This window comes from Echinops telfairi, unplaced genomic scaffold (assembly GCF_000313985.2).
Source record: "Echinops telfairi isolate 266 unplaced genomic scaffold, ASM31398v2 ScPeMD7_7468;HRSCAF=8506_0, whole genome shotgun sequence".
Lineage (NCBI taxonomy): Eukaryota > Metazoa > Chordata > Mammalia > Afrosoricida > Tenrecidae > Echinops > Echinops telfairi.
In genome coordinates this window covers 27,122,794-27,140,850 of record NW_022111369.1, presented here as the reverse complement: position 1 = coordinate 27,140,850, position 18,057 = coordinate 27,122,794, and positions in this window count along the sequence as shown.

Below are 18,057 nucleotides of genomic sequence, written 5' to 3'. Positions count from 1 at the left end.
GAACTAGAGGAAAGTTGTATGTTTCATCGTTGCTACACTGCACCCTGACTGGCTCGTTTCCTCTCCGTGATCCTTCTGTAAGGGGATGTCCAGTTGCCTACAGATGGGCTTTGGGTTCCCACTCAGCACCCCCCATCATTCACAATGATATGATATTTTTGTTCTTTGATGCCTGATACCTGATCCCATCAACATCTCGTGATCACACAGGCTGGTGTCCTTTTTCCATGTGGGCTTTGTTGCTTCTGAGCTAGAGGACCTCTTGTTTATCTGACAAATATGATCCCAATGAATAAAACTTCAACAGGATCTTTCAAGCACTTAAAATCTGTACTTGTGGAAGTTCTTCAAACATTCCTAGATTTCTATGTTTCAGCACTGCTGATTTTACACGTGAGTAAAAGCTCTTATGTTTTAACCTCTTACTTATTACTGAGATAATACTTAGTATTATCCAGTGGTGATATTTCTAAGTTATTTACACCTTTATTCTTGTTGACGAAATGACACAAGGTCATTGACAAACTCTTTGGGGTCTTGGCCTCTGATGTCCCCTTGTTCTATATTATCTTGAGGGGAATTGGAAGCACATTCATGTCTTCTTTCACCAACTAGGAGGAATACTTAAAGACAGGAGCATACCGGGTGTATTACTCTGGATTGACTAGAGAAACAAATCCAGGGACAATCATATGTGTGTAAGGAAAAACTTTATATCAAAGAGCAATTGTATATTGAGAAAACATCCCAGCCCAGTCCATATCAAGTCCATTAAGTCCGATATTACCCCATATGTCCAATACTAGTCCATAAATTCCTCTTCAGACTCACACTGCACATGCAATAATGCTGAATGCAGGAAGATCACAGGCCAGCTGGTGGAAAGTCTTGTGGATCCAGTGGTGGTGGGCGCATCTCAGCCCTGGTGTGGGTCTCCACATGGCTCCTCTAGATCCAGGGTTCTGGCTGCCATCAGCATAGCTCCAAGTGGCTTGTCAACAGGAATGTGAAGCAGAGAGACGGTGGCCACCTCCCAGAGGAAGACTGGGGTTCCAGAATCCTTAGGAGAAGGCCATGCCCACACAGAGGCACTATTAGCTATGACCTGATTGACAGGCTAGACTCCACCCTTAACCTCAAGGTGACAGGAGAGTATGTAACTGCCACACTGGGAAAAGGAAAGAGGAGGGCCTTGATGATCCCCTTCAAATTCAGCCAGAACCTCTTGCATCTGGCGTCATTTGCATGCTATAGAGGAAAAGAACCCCAAATTCAAATAGATCAATTTTAATATTCAGTAAATCTTAAAATTGAAAAAAAAACCATCTGGTAGAAGGAGATGATCAACATGATGCAGTAAGGATCCAGTGTACCATCATCCAAAGCCACGTGGCTACATAAGCAGGACTTGGAAAACAAAAACAAAAATTGTCACAAGATCACGATTGATAGGGGATAGTTCAGCACACTTGCAGACTGGACTACAGAAACAGGAACAGGATTGGAATATGAACATTATCGCAGAGAAATTTAACAGATTGTTTCTGAAACCCTCTGACCATCTTGGTCAGGACATGACTCATAGTCATTAGACTCTAATTTTCCAGAAGGGAATGCCCAGGGAAGTCCCTGAGCCTGAGACTAACTCTCCCTAAACTGGCTAAGGGAATCACAGCAATCCATTTTTAAACACACTCAGGGCAAAGATTTTCCCATCATCATCCAGTGGTCTGATTGTCAATCCAACTCGATGGAAGTTGAATCTATGTAGAGACTTGTGACAGTTATATTACCTGTCAACTTGCAAAGGGGTGGAGTCTAGCCTGTCTATCAGGTCACAGCCAATGAGCTCTCTGTGTGGGTATGGCCTTCTTCAGAGAATTCTAGGAACTCCTGTCTACTTCCCTGATGGCAAGACAAACTCTCTTCCTTGAGGCATTCCTGTTGACAATCCACATGGAGTTATGCTGATGTAGCCAGAGCCCTAAAGCTGGAGGAGCCACGTGGAGACCAAAGGCAGTGCAGAGATGCTGCCACAACCACTAGATCCACAGGACTTTCCACCCACTGGCCTGTGATCTTCCTGCATTTGGTGTCTTTGCATATGTGCTAAGAGTCTGAAGAGGAATTTAGAGACTGGTTTTGGACATATGGGTAATATCGGACTTATGGACTTGATCCGGACTGGGCTGGGACAATTGCTCTTTGATATAAAGCTATTTCTTTTTTTTTAATCGTTTGATTAGGGGCTCATACAACTCTTATCACAATCCATACATACATCAATTGTGTAAAGCACATTTGTACATTCATTGCCCTCATCATTCTCAAAACATTTGCTCTCCACTTAAGCCCCTGGCATTAGGTCCTCATTTTTCCCCTCCCTCCCCGTTACCCCCTCCCTCATGAGCCCTTGATAATTTATAAATTATTATTTTGTCATATCTTGCCCTGTCCAACATCTCCCTTCACCCACTTTTCTGTTGTCGTCCCCCAGGGAGGGGGTCACATCTAGTTCCTTGTAATCGGTTCCCTCTTTCCATCTATCCATGGTAGATTATCCATCTACCCTCCCAGTATCACCAGTCACACTGCTGGTCCTGAAAAGCTATTTCTTGTACACATATGAGTGTCTATGAATTTGTTTCTCTAGTCTACCCAGACTAACACAAGGCTCAAAATGGATTTAGGGCTTCACTGTAAACTTCTGCAACCTTCATGCTCAGAATTTAGGCTATTATGCTAAAGCAAATGCACACCTTCAAGTCACTTCTGACTGTGGTCCTACAGGACAGAGGAGAACTGCCTCTGAGGTTCTGTGCCTCTAAATCTTTACAGGAATAGAAAGCCTCATCTTTTCTCCATGGATCATGGAGTGGCTGGCCGGTGGTTTTGAACTGCTGACCTTGTGGTTAACAATCCAATACATAAACCACAAAAGTACCAAAGCTCCTAAGATCTAATACAGTGTGCATAAACTCAGGAAATTCACAAGGACATAATTTTCTTGTCCAACTTTATCCATGTTATGAATCATTAACCCTCAACCTATTTTGTGCTGACTTATGGCAACAGAAGGCGCCCTGCTAGCATAGTAGGTTAAAGGTCGGGCTGCTTATTGCAAGGTCAGCAGTTCAAAGCCACCAGCTTTTCTGCAAAGGATGAAGCTGTCTGTTCCCATGAAGATCTACAGTCTCAAAAATGCTGAGGAGCAGATCTACTTCAGTGAAAAATGTGGTTCAGCATATTAAGACCATTCTCTGTTTTATAATATTTTGCATATCACAAAGCATATTTACAAATGCACACATTATTAACATTGATTTTGCTAAACAATTCTGCGGTAGGCATGAGCTTCAGATTATTTAAGGAATAAGCACTCCTCAGGCCTGCTTTCAGCCTTTTTAAAACTAGTTTTATTGGCATATAATTCACATATCACACATTTTAATAGTCCAGTCATATTAAGAATAGTTGTATAATCATAACCAAATCTATTTCAGAGCATTGTTTCCTTCCTCATACTCATTGTTCTTAGCTCCCTCTTGTCACATACCCCCGCTCCCCTACGATGCCCCTAGGTAATTATTCATCTAGATTCTGTCTTTATGGATTGACCTATCCTGGATTTCATATACAGAAAGTCATATAAACCAAAAACAACAATGACCAAAGAGATAGAAACTTCAATTGAAAAGAGAGCAGAAAATATTAAAAACGGACACAACTTTAAAATGGGTCAAAGGGTGATCAAAGGATAAAGTGTTAGGATTTAGCCTAACTACGTCTGTCATCATGGACTTCACCATGATGCTTTCTGTGACAGCAAGACTGTGGACATCCCTGGACATCTGTGGTCAGAGGGAAATCAATTTGGGCTCAAGCCTTGTGGGGACCCTGTAAATGGATTGGTGGCTTCCTTTGTCATGGATAGCCTTCTGTAAACTGGCTGTTCATCGTTTAATCTCTGCTAGTGTTCTCTGCTTCAGATTTGGATTTTTACTCTTTTCAATCTTTGGATCACACAGGCTGGTATGCTTCTTCCATGTGGATTTAGTTGACACCTCACTTAGATGGCTGCTTGTTTGAAGACAAGCCTTTAAGACCCCAAATATTATTCTTTCTGATAGTTGGGCATCCTGAGATCTTTGTAAAAGACGATTATAAAGAATCCTCCTTTAAAAAGGATAAAGAAGGGTTTATCATTTGAGTTTCCCGCCAAGCTTTTAAGTAAATAGCCCCAGGCCACAAGCATATCAACGTGGGAAGAAAAATGGAGTCATATTAATATGATGTAAAGTAGTTGAAACAAAACAATTGTATGACACTCATTCCTACCTGTGTTAGTCCAGATAGACTAGAGAAACAAATCCAGGGACACTCACATATGTATAGGAAAGAACTTTATATCAAAGGGTAATTGTATATCAAGAAAACAGCCCAGCCCAATTCCGATCAAGTCCCTAAGTCCAGCATTACTCCATATGTAGGATACCAGTTCTTAAATTCCTCTTCAGACCTGCATAGCTCCACCTACAAGGCGGCACCACCAGGCTGTGACCTGATTGACAGACTAGACTCCACCCCTAGACTTATTTATGAGGTTGGCATGAAATTATGTAACCACCACGGTACCCTACTCCAGAACTACTACACACCAACAGGCCTTTCTGGCATTATGGTTTATCCAAAGCTACCTACCACAGCTACTTATCTGTCCTGTGACATTCTTCTCTTTATTTTCGCACTCCCTCGGGGCGGGTTCTGTGACTAAGAGGTTGTGACTCCACTGTGAAATCTGTGCTGCCCTTGGGTGGGGGGTCGGGGTTGAAGGGTGGGGAATAGGCATATAGCACAGTCTCATCACACTAGATTTTAAGAAACAGCAAAGATGTCAGAACTTGCATGAGATTTTGGGACAAAGTGTTTAGTAAACTTGATTTTTTTTTTCATCACTTGTATCTGCTGGGTATGAGAGAAGACTTTTCATGCTTTTATCTACTATTTATGATCTATTTCAATCCTCAGAAATACTCAGCTATAGCTCTTTTTTATGTGGACTAAAGCAGTCAAATATCATGTGAAAATAATAAAACAATATTCATAAAGACCAGTTATGAATAGTTGATGAAAACATAAGCGACATCTACTTTTGTATCAGTGACTTATTGTTTCTTCTATCCTTTGAGTAGCCCTGGTAGTAGGGTGAGCTGCTCATTGAATTCCCTGGACGGCTAACCATAAGGGCAGCAGTTGGCAACCAGAGGTAGCTCCATGGGGGAAACCTGAGGCTTTCTGCTCCCAAAAGATTTACAGCGTCTGAAACCCAAAGGGTTTCTGCTACGTTCTACGAGGTTGCTCTGGGTACAAATGGCCCTGAGGACAGCGAGTTTGTGTTTGTTGGGTGTTGGTTTTTGTTTTTGTCTTTATTTTGCCCCTGTTCTTTCAACTGTGTCTAATCAGGTTTACTGACCTACTTCTTCTGTCCACCACCACTTTCCCAGCTCCTAATTTGTGTTTTTCCTTTTTTTAATCTGCCTTGTTGTTTAAACATTCTTACATTCCATAAACATTTGTATTCTATAAACATTAAGAATCATATTTCCTAATGAAAGAAGTACTAAATACTGAAGTACTTACTAAGTACTGAGTATGAAACCACTAAGCTCATTTAAAATCCCTTACCTGAGACAGTTATATTTATTCACTGCCTAATTTTCTTGATTTTTTAATCAATAGAGTCTCATTTTTGACAACTTCAAAAAAAAGTACACATCTATTTAGAAATACCTTTACTTCTCTTAGAATCCTGAATTGAAGGTTAATTCACTGGAAACTGCCATTGGGTCATTTCTGACTTTTAGTGACTCTATAGGGCAGGTTAAAACTGCCTATGCAGGTTTCAGAGACTACAAATATTTATAGGAGTAGAGAGGCTGGATGTTTTGAACTGCTGTCCTTGCAGTTAGAAGCCCACTATATAAGCCACTAAGCTACCGGGGCTCCTTGAATTGGAGATTAAAAGCCAAACATTTAACATGATCCCAACAGCTTAACAGCAACTGCAAACAACAATCATTACTTAATTTAAACTACATGTATACTGATACATGTTCTTACTGTACTACAAATTATGGAGTGTCACACAAAGATAATTAAATTATAATCACTGTAATTCTAGAAGGTGGTAATATTTGCTGCAGAAACGATAAAATATAGAGGTAAACACATAGATTTTCTCAGTACCTATTGTGTGGATAAACTACTCTTGAAAGTATTTTATCTATCCTATTACAGAAAAATGTACAGTGTAAATGAAAGCATTTTGGCCTAAATATAACATTTTCTGAGGATGAATATTAGTCTGTACTTGGTAATCTGTTTATCTGTTATTGTTCAAGACTTCAATTTACTTTATAATAATAGGGCAGAAAATTACATGAAATTTAAAAATATCTAGTGATATTCAACTTAATTGCAAGCTATATAAGCAAAGTGCAGTTTCCTCTATAATATACTTGATGCTATACTTGATGTCAGGTGACCTTGACTCATGTCTAATTCATTGTGGCCAGACTGTTTGTACTGTCTTGTCCAGTCCTGCGCCATCTTCACAAGCATTGTGATATCTGCGCTCATTGTTGAAGTCGTGTGTCAATCTTTCTTCCTTAGGTTCTTTCTCTTTTTCTCTAACCATTGATGTTGCCAAACCTGACATCCCTCTCCAGAGTCTGGCCCACCTAACTGCATGAGACAAAGGACACACGGCCCAGTATGACATCCTCCCTGCTAAGGAGCATGCTGGCTGTACTCCTTCCAAGACAGAGAGCATGTTCCATAAGAAAAAGATAATAATAACACCTATTACACATTTTTATTTTAACATGTGCTTTTAAAATATTTTCAAAATTCACATGTTTTCACTAATTGACAACTGGCTTTAACTGTTATTTCTGTGCATTGTGTGGAATGGGAGTACTTTTTTAAAAATAGAAAAACAGAAGGATGCATTAAATGAAGAAAGAAATCAGGAAGGTAGGCAGGCAGGAAGAAAGGACATACATTAATTTTAACTGAGAGCTTGAATAACCAATAAATCAGATATTTTGTGGCATGAATTTTAAAAAAATTATTTTATTGGGGCTCACACAATTCCCATCACAATCCATACATCCATCCATTGTGTCAAGCACACTTGCACACTTGCTACCATCATCACCCTCAAAACCTCTGCCCTCTTCTTGAGCCTTTAATATCAGCTCCTCATTTTCCTCCACCCTCCCCATGCCCCTCTCCTTCATGAACCCTTCGTAATTCACAAATTATTTTTTTGTCATATGTTACACTGTCCCACGTCTACCCTCACCCACTTCTCTGTTGTCCATCCCCCAGGGAGGAGGTTATATGTAGATTCTTGTAATTGGTTCCCTTTTTCCACCCCACCCTCCTGCCACCATATCACCCCTCTCACCGCTGGTCCTGAAGGGGTCATCTGTCCTGGATTCCCTGTGTTTACAGTTCCTATCTGTACTAATGTACATCTGGTCTAGCCAGATTTATAAGGTAGAATTGGGATCATGATAGTGGGGGGTGGAGGGGAAGCATTTAAGAACTAGAGGAAAGTTATATGTTTCATCGTTGCTACCCTGCACCCTGATCTTTTTACATAAATAATGTCTTTATTTAAATTGAGGAGGATAGTTTTTCACAGGTATTATTTTACTATTTTTGGCTTTTGAGTGAGATGGTGAGTGAGAGTGAGTCAGTGGGTGAGTGAGACAGTGAGTAAGTGAGGCAGTGAGTGAGTGAGGCAGTGAGCGAGTGAGATAGTCAGTGAGTGAGAGTGAGTGAGTGAGTGAGTGAGTCAGTCAGTCAGTCAGTGAGACAGTGAGTGAGTGAGACAGTGAGTGAGTGAGACAGTGAGTGAGTGAGTCAGTGAGTGAGTAAGATAGTGAGTGAGTGAATCTATTTTTGGCTTATTGTTTAAAAATTCTTTATATTTAAAAATGATGTTTAATCTGTGTTACCATGTATTGTTTCCAATCTATGCAAATTTAGTAATTTACTTTTAAAATGGTTGCTTTTACTCATGCCAAAATAATTATATTTTCATTTTGAAATATGTGTATTAAAGGGTACTAATTAGTAACTACAGAATAAACTTAAATATCAGTACCAGATATATATTTGCTGTCTCTCATAATATTTAAATATTTTGAATTTCATATTTACAAAATCCTTGATGTTGTTCAATTAAAAATGTTAGTAATTAATTTTAAAACATTTTCTGTAAATAAAGAAAATAGGAATAGACTTGGTACCTGATTTAATGAAAACAGCTTGTGTTCACTCATCTAATAATTTTTTACTGAATAGATTCCTTATTGGGTTAATTTTATTACTGAGTAGATCCCTTATTGGGTTAATTTTATTACTGAGTAGATTCCTTATTGGGTTAATTTTATTACTGAGTAGATTCCTTATTGGGTTAATTTTATTACTGAGTAGATTCCTTATTGGGTTAATTTTATTACTGAATAGATTCCTTATTGGGTTAATTTTATTACTGAATAGTTTCCGTATTGGGTTCAAGAGTCTCCTCTTTGCATTCTTGCAATTTGTATAAGTTGCTGGTTTTAAACAGTAGGAAATAATAAAAATAACAACAGTAAGTATATTTTTAATGTCTTTCCTTTATCACTCGAGGTTGACTAGATGGTGTTTAATAGTGCTTGGTTTTATAAACATGTACTTTTTATTTTCTTCAAAAGTATCATTAACAAAGTAAAATGATCTCCATGAAATGATCTGTAAAAGTTTTATGATCTCTTTTGTCTTTAAGACTCCTGAAATTGAATACCTAATTATAATAAAAAGGTATCATCAATATGAATACAATTTAAACTCATCATTATTTCAACTGACTCAAGTAAGCAAGAGAAAAATATTTCTTGCTTAGGTTAAATATACTTTAAACTTTAGACATGTTTAAAATCATCATCATTATTATCATCACCAATGCAATCATTCTTACCATTTTTACTATCCTAGGCAATGTAGCAAAATTAATTTCTTTCTTTCCCAACTACCTGTCATAGATAATAGCTTTCTTGATACTCGTATTGTATATATATATATATATTTTAAGATAAAAAGAAATTGTTTAACACATGAAATGTTGTGAATTAGATTTTTAAAAAATAGTTTTATTGGGGGTTCTTACATCTCATCACAATCCATATATTCCTCCAATGTGTCAAGCACATTCGCAGTATGCCACCATCATAATTTTCAAAGCATTCTCTTCCCACTTGAGCCCCTGATATCAGCTCCCCATTTCTTCCCCCTCCCTCCCCTGCCCACCCTCCCTCATGAACCCTTGACAAGTTATAGATTATTTTTTTCCATATCTTACATCATCCTCCGACATCCCTCACCCACTTTTATATTATTCATCCTCCTGGGAAGGAGTGCTAGATCAATCGTTATGATCAATTCTCCATTTCTCCTCCCACCCTCCCCTAATCCTCCTGGCATCTGTACTCTCCTTCTTGGCCCTGAGGGGTTTATCTATCCTGGATTCCCTGTGATGTGGGCTCTCTCTGTAGCAGTGTTCATATTCTGGTCTAATCCAATTTGTAGGGTAGAATTGAGGTCAGGATAGTGGGGATAAAGGAAGCACCAAAGAGCTAGAAGAAAATTGTATGTTTCATCAGTGCTAAGCTGCACTCTGACTGGCTCATCTCTTCTCTGTGACCCCTCTGTGAGGGGATGTCCAATTGTCTACAGATGGGCATTGGGTCTCCACTCCATACTCCCCCTACCTACCCCAGTCACCTTGGGTATGGTTTTATTCTGGGTCTTAGATGCCTGGTCCTGATCCCATCAACACTTGATGATCACACAGGCTGGTGTGCTTCTTCCATGTGGGCTTTGTTGCTTCTGAGCTGGATGGCTGCTTGTTTACCTTCAACCCTTTAAGACCCAGATGCTATACCTTTTGATAGCTGGGGTGAATTAGATTTTGTATATGTCGAGAGAGATGGTATGCCCCTAACTTCAGTAACTAATTTATCTCATTGGCTAAAACAGAGGTAATATCATCTGTCAATCCATTTTCTCTAATCCTACTTCTTTTAATAAGGGAGAAATAAAGACTCAAAGAAAAATTGACACATTTTCAAACCATTGTAGAGAAAAAAACATATAGGGTATACAATTAATTTTACCAAATAATTTTGTATTTTTCCTTGGTGCCTGAAAGATAATCTCAACAATGCCCCACCACACCCCCATCCTCCCACCAAATGTTCCTTATGATTGCAGCTGTTGTTATGCTAAAGCTAGGCTTTGGTAGGGGCTATAAGTTAAATCCAATAATTTAAACACTGATCAAGCCAATCATGTCTAACCAATGAAACTCTAATTAAACATCTATTAAATTAAGCTGAAGTTCAACTGAACTACATACTTGGTAAAATACTTTGATGTGTAGCAGGGTGACATGTCATGTTGGGGGACTTCTTGTCCCTGCCCTGTGAGTCTTTTTATTATATCCCTTTACCACACATGCACACACACACACACACACACACACCAACAAGCAAAATATCTCAACAACAGCCCCAACAATAATTTTAAGTACAGTGTTTCCTGAAGTTCTGTCTTTCACTCTAGCAAACTGTAGAACTCATTGGGGCAATGGAAATTCCGGAATTTGTAGCCAACAGGTCAAAAGTGAGAATGTTGTGGTGAACCATGAGTCGTGACTGGTATTTCCAGTAACCTTGTCAGTGTAAAGGACTCTGCCCTTCAGTGTGTAGTGCATGGCCTAGCTCCAGTGGTTAAAAGTCGGACGAACTGCCTTTGCAGCCGCTGTCAGAGAAGAGCTTTAAAGTGTGTGTCTGGAGAAGACATGAAAACAGAAAGATACCTGTGGGGATGTGTGGGAAAGGGAATTGCATGGGGAGATGTAAAAACTTGGAAACGTTTTCGACACAGTTCCCATTAGAACCCACTCTCCCGTGTGTCACTTTGAAGTGTCGGGTGGATTTAAGCAGGGAGAGTATCTGACACAGGATCATAGCAGAGTATAATGCCCCCGCTCTTTTACCAGATGGAATTTCATATTTCATGTTTTATTTCCAGGCTGTAAGAGAAGAAGAACAAACATTAAATAAGCGATACCTAGGACAGTCAGTGAAGTACATTTTTTGTCAGTGAAACTACATTCATGAGAAATTTTATTGAAGTGCTCTTTGAAAATCTCGTAGAACCTGAGATTGTATGTGCCCTAAGGCCAACCATGTTACCTATTTGACTTCATTTTAAAAATATATATCCTGGTGATATTTATGTAGCAGTTTTGCTTTATCGTGACTTCAGATACTACACTCTACTCTAGTAGCTAGAGGATTAGAATAGGAAGGCTTTGATACTATTTTATATTATTGTGGTGATTTCAGTCTGGATTTGGATAGGGTAGAAATGGCATAACTGGTCCCCTTTAGAAATTCCTCAGAAAATGCAACACATACAGAGACCAAGGAGCTCTGCATAGATGACCAGGATTTTAGTTACAGGATCATATTTCTAACAATTCTTACGTCTGTTCCTTCAAACTTCCCTCTGTCACAAGTTTGAGACTTGCTTTTCTCATTCTCAACTTGTCACACATCTTTCCCCCAAACAAGACTTCGCTGTCCCTGGGGATTCCTTTCTTTTTTTTAATTTTAATCATTTTATTAGGGGCTCATACAACTCGTATCACATTCCATACATACATCAATTGTGGAAAGCGCATTTGTACATTCATTGTCCTCATCATTCTCAAAACATTTCCTCTCCACTTAAGCCCCCGGCATTAGGTCCTCATTTTTCCTCTCCCTCCCCGCTCCCCCCTCCTTCATGAGCCCTTGATAATTTATAAATGATTACTTTGTCATATCTTGCCCTGTCTGACATCTCCCTTCACCCACTTCTCTGTTGTCCATTCCCCAGGGAGGAGGTCACATATTGTTCCTTGTAATCAGTTCCCTCTTTCCAACCCACTCTCCCTCTACCCTCCCAGTATCGCCACTCACACCACTGGTCCTGAAGGAACCATCCATCCTGGATTCCCTGGGTTTCCAGTTCCTATCTGTACCAGTGTACATCCTCTGGTCTAGCCAGACTTGCAAGGTAGAATTCGTATCATGATAGTGGGGGCGGGGAGGAAGCATTTAGGAACTAAATGAAAGTTGTATTTTTCATCGTTGCTACATCGCACCCTGACTGGCTCATCTCCTCCTGAAGACCCCTCTGTAAGGGGATCCCTGGGGATTCCTTTCATAGTCATTAGTACCAGGGAAACCTAAGCCCTGGTCCTCCCCCACCATTCCTTGCTTTCAATCAATAAGCATGTCTTGTTAGAATACCTATTCATTTTCCTCCAATATGCAGAATCGTCATCTCTTATTTGACTGCTGAGCTTCCTAGTGTTTTTCTTTTCCTTAATCTTGATTATATTTTTCATATTCTTGGCATACAAAATTAGCTAACTGAAATTGTTCAGATAGTTCATAATTCCTCCAGGTTTAAGATCCTCCCTGCCTTTCTGTGGCCCATGGGTGAACTTTTCTTTCCTTACCATGGCAATCAAGCGCTCAGTAACTGCCCAGCTTACTCTTGGCTTCATTTCCTGGAGCATCGTTAGTGTGCAGAGCTTTTGCTCCTTCTCATCTTCTCCTCCTTTAAATTTTTTTTAACTTCTTTCTTCCATTTAATCCCACAGTCACAGGGCTCAGAGCTTTTTCCTTTTCTTTTCACGACTACTCTAACACCATAAATTCATTGTTACCAACCTCAGATCACCAACTGGGCTTATTCTATTTTTCATCCTTTTCAGTTGTAAGTTTAATGTTACTTTATTTCAGAGGTCCTTGATTTTTGAGATCTTGTGGGTTCTTACTAGCACTCTATATTTCTCCTATATGCATGCTCATCAAATATTATGGTGGTAATTATTAGTTTCAGTGACTATTTTAATGACTGTTTTCCTTCCTTTCTATATTGATTGACCTATGTGATCTTTGAGGAAATCTGCCTCCTTTATTTCTGTCATGTATTATAATATCTGATCCAATGTCTCATTCTTGAATGAATTACCGGGGTGATGAGAGTTCAAATATTATGATATAATGTTTGATATTTTAATTTTTACTATTCAAAGTTTCAGTTATATCTTAATATTGTAGCATGCAATTCTCTGGTTAATATGTATTCTCATTTTTATGACTACATGAGTGTGAAAAGAGTATGGGGCCATATGTGACTGCCCCTGACTTCACAAGGAGGAGCAAGAATCAAATGTGGCAGCAGTTCCAGGCTGCTACCTCTGAGGCAGAGGTCAGGCGTGCCCATGGAGATTTATCCTGTTCTGACACCGCCTACGCTGACACTGCTTTTCTGCTGCGTTTCACAATCCCTCACACCTAAGTCATAGATTATAGTAACAGTTATGGGGGTTTGGGGGGAAGTTTACTATGCAATTCAGGATCAGAAATGCTTAAGATACAGTCCTTTCAGTCAGGAGCATCTTTTATTAATTGGGTTCTCAGACACACCTCACTTGTCCTTTACCTCTTGGGTACATGGTCCTTCACTTTTAGCCTGCTTGGGGAAGTGCTCCCCAGCGCTGATGATAGATGCTCAAAGAGCACCCTACTCTATATGCCGCAACAAAGAGGAACTGTCTTCTAACTCTGACTCAGCAAACCTCGCTTCCCTGACAAGTGCCTGAAGGAACTACAAGTAAGCTTCTGTCTGGAGACACAGCTTTACTGGAATCCTGAGTTGGAAATCCCATGGCTCACCTCTGTTTGTGTTATTGAGTCTGCTGCCCATGCTTCTCCACCAAATCACCATTTCTCCGGCATTAAAACCTTCTTTCTCTTGGCTCTAAGGGATATAGTTCCATAATCTCAAGGTTCAATGGATGTATTTCACTCTACCTATGTTTTCTTGGTGGTCAAGAGAGTCCCCTATACTTGCTTCTGAACTGAGTCATTTTGTACTCACAGGTCTGTAAAACTGAACTAATCTAAGTTTAAATCCCATATATTATATATTCATATTTCTACCCAAACATTTGCTGGGAGATAAAGCCATATGATGTAAATTCACCATACCCTTTAAAATAAATGTATTTATCAACATGGTTGTTGTTAAGTGTCATCCAGTCAGTTCTGATTCACAGCATCCCTGTGAACAGGGAATAAAATACCTCCCAGTCCTGAGCCATGCTCACAATTGTTCTGATAGTTAAGCCCATTGCTGCAGTCACTGTGTCGATCCATCTTGTCAAAGGTTTTCTTCTTTTTTGCTGCCTCTTTACCAAATGTGGTATGCTTCTCTAGAGACGGATCTCTCCTGAGAACACGTCCAACAGAGATGAGACAAAGTCTAGCCATCCTTGTGTCTTAGGCCATTCTAGTTGCCCCCTTTAAAAGATAAATTTGTTTCCTTCTTCAGCAGTCTCTGGTAGTGTCATTATTCTTCACCAGCACCATAATTCAGATGCATTGATTCTTTGGTCTTTCTTATTGCATGTCCAACTTCCACATGCACATGAGACAAGTGAACATGTGATGCCTTGGGTCGGGTGCATCTTTCTCCTCAAAGTAACGTCCTTGCTTTTCAACACGTTCAAGAGTTCTTATGCAGACGACTTACACAGTGCGGTGCGTCTTTTGAGCTCCTGACTGCTGCTTCCTTGAGCATTGATTGTGATCCACAAGAGGAAGTCCTTGACAACTTCAATCTTCTCTCCATTTAGCATGCTGTTGCTTTCTGGTCAAGGTATGAGGATTTTTGTTTTCTTTACTTGAGTTGTAATCCAAACTGAAGTCTGTAATCCTTGATCTTCATCAGCAAGTGCTTCAAGTCCTCCTCACTTTCAGAGAGTAAGGTGATGCCATCTGCATAACAAAGGTTGTGAGTAAACCTTTCACCAATTGTGAGAGCTGAATTCTTCATGCAAGCCAGCTACTCTGTTGATTTGCTCAGCATACTGATTGAATAAGTATGGTGAAAGGATGCAACCCTGATGCACATCTTTCCTGATTTAAAACTATGCAGGATTCCCTTGTTCTATTCACACAACTGCCTCTTGATTCATCTATAAGTTCCACATGAGCACAATGAAGTATTCTGGTAGTCTCGTTTTGTGTTTTGTTTTTATTATTTCTAAGGCTTATCCTTAGTTTGTTATGGTCCAGGTAGTCTAATGTCTTAGCATAGTAAAAAAAAAAAAAAAAGCACAAGTCAACAACTTGCTGGTTTTCTCTGCTTTCAAGCAAGTTTCATCTACCATTAGCAATGGTATTCCTTGTTCTATTTTTTAAAATCATTTCATTGGGGGCTCATACAACTCTTATCATAATCCATACATACATCAATTGTGTCAAGCACATCTGTACATTGTTGCCCTCATTATTCTCAAAACATTTGCTATCTACCCGATAGCCTCTTCTGAATCTACTTTGAACTTCTGGCAGTTCCCTGTCAATGTGCTACTGTAACCTTTTTATAAAATTTTACTTGCAGATGATATCAGTTATATTGTTCTATAATGTGAGCATTCTGTTGAGTCCCTTTTCTTTGGAATGAGTACAGATATGGATCTCTTCCCGGAAGTTGATTAAGTAGCCATCTTCCAAATTTCTTGAAAAGCGGATGCTTCCAGTGCTTCATCAGCTTGCTCAAACATCTCAATTGGTATACCGTCAATTCCTGGAGCCTTGTTTTTGGCCAACGCTTTTAGTGTAGATTGAACTTCCTCCTTTATTACCATTGGTCCTTGCTCATATGCCATCTCCTGAAATGGTGGGATGTCAGCTAGATCTTTTTGGTTCAGTGACCATGTGTATTTCCTTCTTTTTTTATATTTCCTACATCATTCAATATCTTACCCATGGAAATTTTCAGCACTGCAATTTGAGGCTTGAATGTTTTCTTGAGTTCTTGCAGTTTCAGATGTGCCCAGCCCTTTCTTCCTTTTTCATTTTGGGATTCTAGGTGGTTGCACATTTCACAGTCGTATTTGGCTTTGCCTTCCGAAGCTGCCTTTTGAAATTTCCTATTCAGTTCTTTGACTTCATATCCTGCGTTTGCTTTAGCTGAAGAAGGAAAACTAGAAATTCCTGTTTCTGCCTCTCTTGCTTAGAGTGCCTGCTGGCCCCAGAGCCTCCCCTCTGCCTTGGGCTTCCGCAGATATTAACTGCCCTCTAGTCCAAGTTCCTGCCTCTGTCAAAGTTTCCTGCCAGCACCTGACAAACTGTCATGTCTGTACACAGAAACCCTGCCTTCTCCCTCTGTCACCACCCTGGCTCCCAGGGCCAGACCTTCAAAAGCTGTGCTCACTTCTTACTTGGGGCTCAGATCTTTAGAACAGGAGTATGTCTGACTAACTCAATCCTTCTCCCATCTCTCCCACAGTGCTGTCTGGTCATTCATGCCAGAAAATTGCTATAACAAGCTATTCTAGGATTAAGAACAAGTTTCAGAGTCTTTGTGCTGGGAACAACCCATGGTCATGTCCTTCCGAGTCCTCAGTTCCCCACCTTTGGGTTTCTTCATGGATGACATTCTTGATGTCCTTCCCCAACGCATGAGTACCTACCATATGTGTTCAATGCACAAATCTTTTCTTGAGACATTCTTGAAATACAGGTGAGATATACTCAAGTTTCTATTTTGGCTTTCATGCTTTTGTGTGGATGTCTATTTTTTGTTGTTGTTTCCCCCAAACAGTTTTATTGGTAAAGAATTTACTTATCATATAATTCAATAGTTCAATCATTCAATCATGTCACAGAGAATTAATTGTACAATCATCCCCACGTCAATCTTAGAGCAACCCCCCCCCATAGTGAAATTGCCTTCAAGATGATTTATGCAATCACAATTCATTTCAGTGCTCCCGCCCCGATCCTGTCTTCATTAGTTATTCCTGAAAAACCGATTCCCTCCCTATCCCCGCCCCAATACACACTCATCTTCTCTGTCTCCCCTTTTACCCCTTCTTATCTTTATATATCCACTCCGCCTGTGCTTCACAGCTGGGAGACCCAACAGAAAACAATAAAAAACAAAAATGTGCTATGGTGGTAAGGGTAAAAACATAGTAGTACACAGACAAAAATACTAATAATGTGTAAGAAGGAAAAGACCCCCCCAACAATAACCAAAAAGAAATTTCTGTCATGGAACCAGTAACAAATACTTGCACCCAGAACAGATTCAAGTTGCCTCTATAGGGAGGTCAATTGACCAAGTGTCAAGATCCATCCAGCATAATCAGGGTTACAGCGGTCTCTGCTGGTAGCAAGGCTGATAGAGACCCTTGCTTTTGACTCTTGCCTCGAATAGATCTGCCAGTGGCTCAGCCTGACCAGATACTCTGCAGATGGGTTTTGGCCTCTCACATCCCCCACAGCCCTCCACAAATTGGGTGTCATAATTTTTGCTCTGATGCTTTTCTCCTCACCGTATTCAAGTTTTGTTAATTGTCATCTTTGGATCACACAAGCTGATGTGCTTCTTCTGGGTGGACTTAGTTGCCTATTTACTTAGATGACTGTGTGTTTGAATACAAGTCTTTAAGACCCCAATCACTCTTCCAATGTATAGCCGGGCACCATGTGCTATCTTGACCACACTTTGCTGTAGCACCCTTATGATCAGTGATCATTTTATGGAGGTATCGAGCAGGGCCATGATGTAAGAACTGATTGTTCTTAATTTGGGGCTAGGATTCAGTGCAAGCTCAAAAGCCGTTCCTGGATCTATGCCTTTATTTTATTTATCGACCTATTTAATAACTTTGCTGTAATTGGGAGCCAATACATATATCGTGTAGTTCCATAGTTCAATCATGTCAAGCATAAGTGTACAATTCTTGCATAATCACACACGTTTTCCAAAGAATCCTTTTCTTTCCTGGACTTCTTGACACCATCTCTCTCTTAACTCCCCACACCTCTATATGCCCCTTCCCCCAAACCCTTGTGATATTGT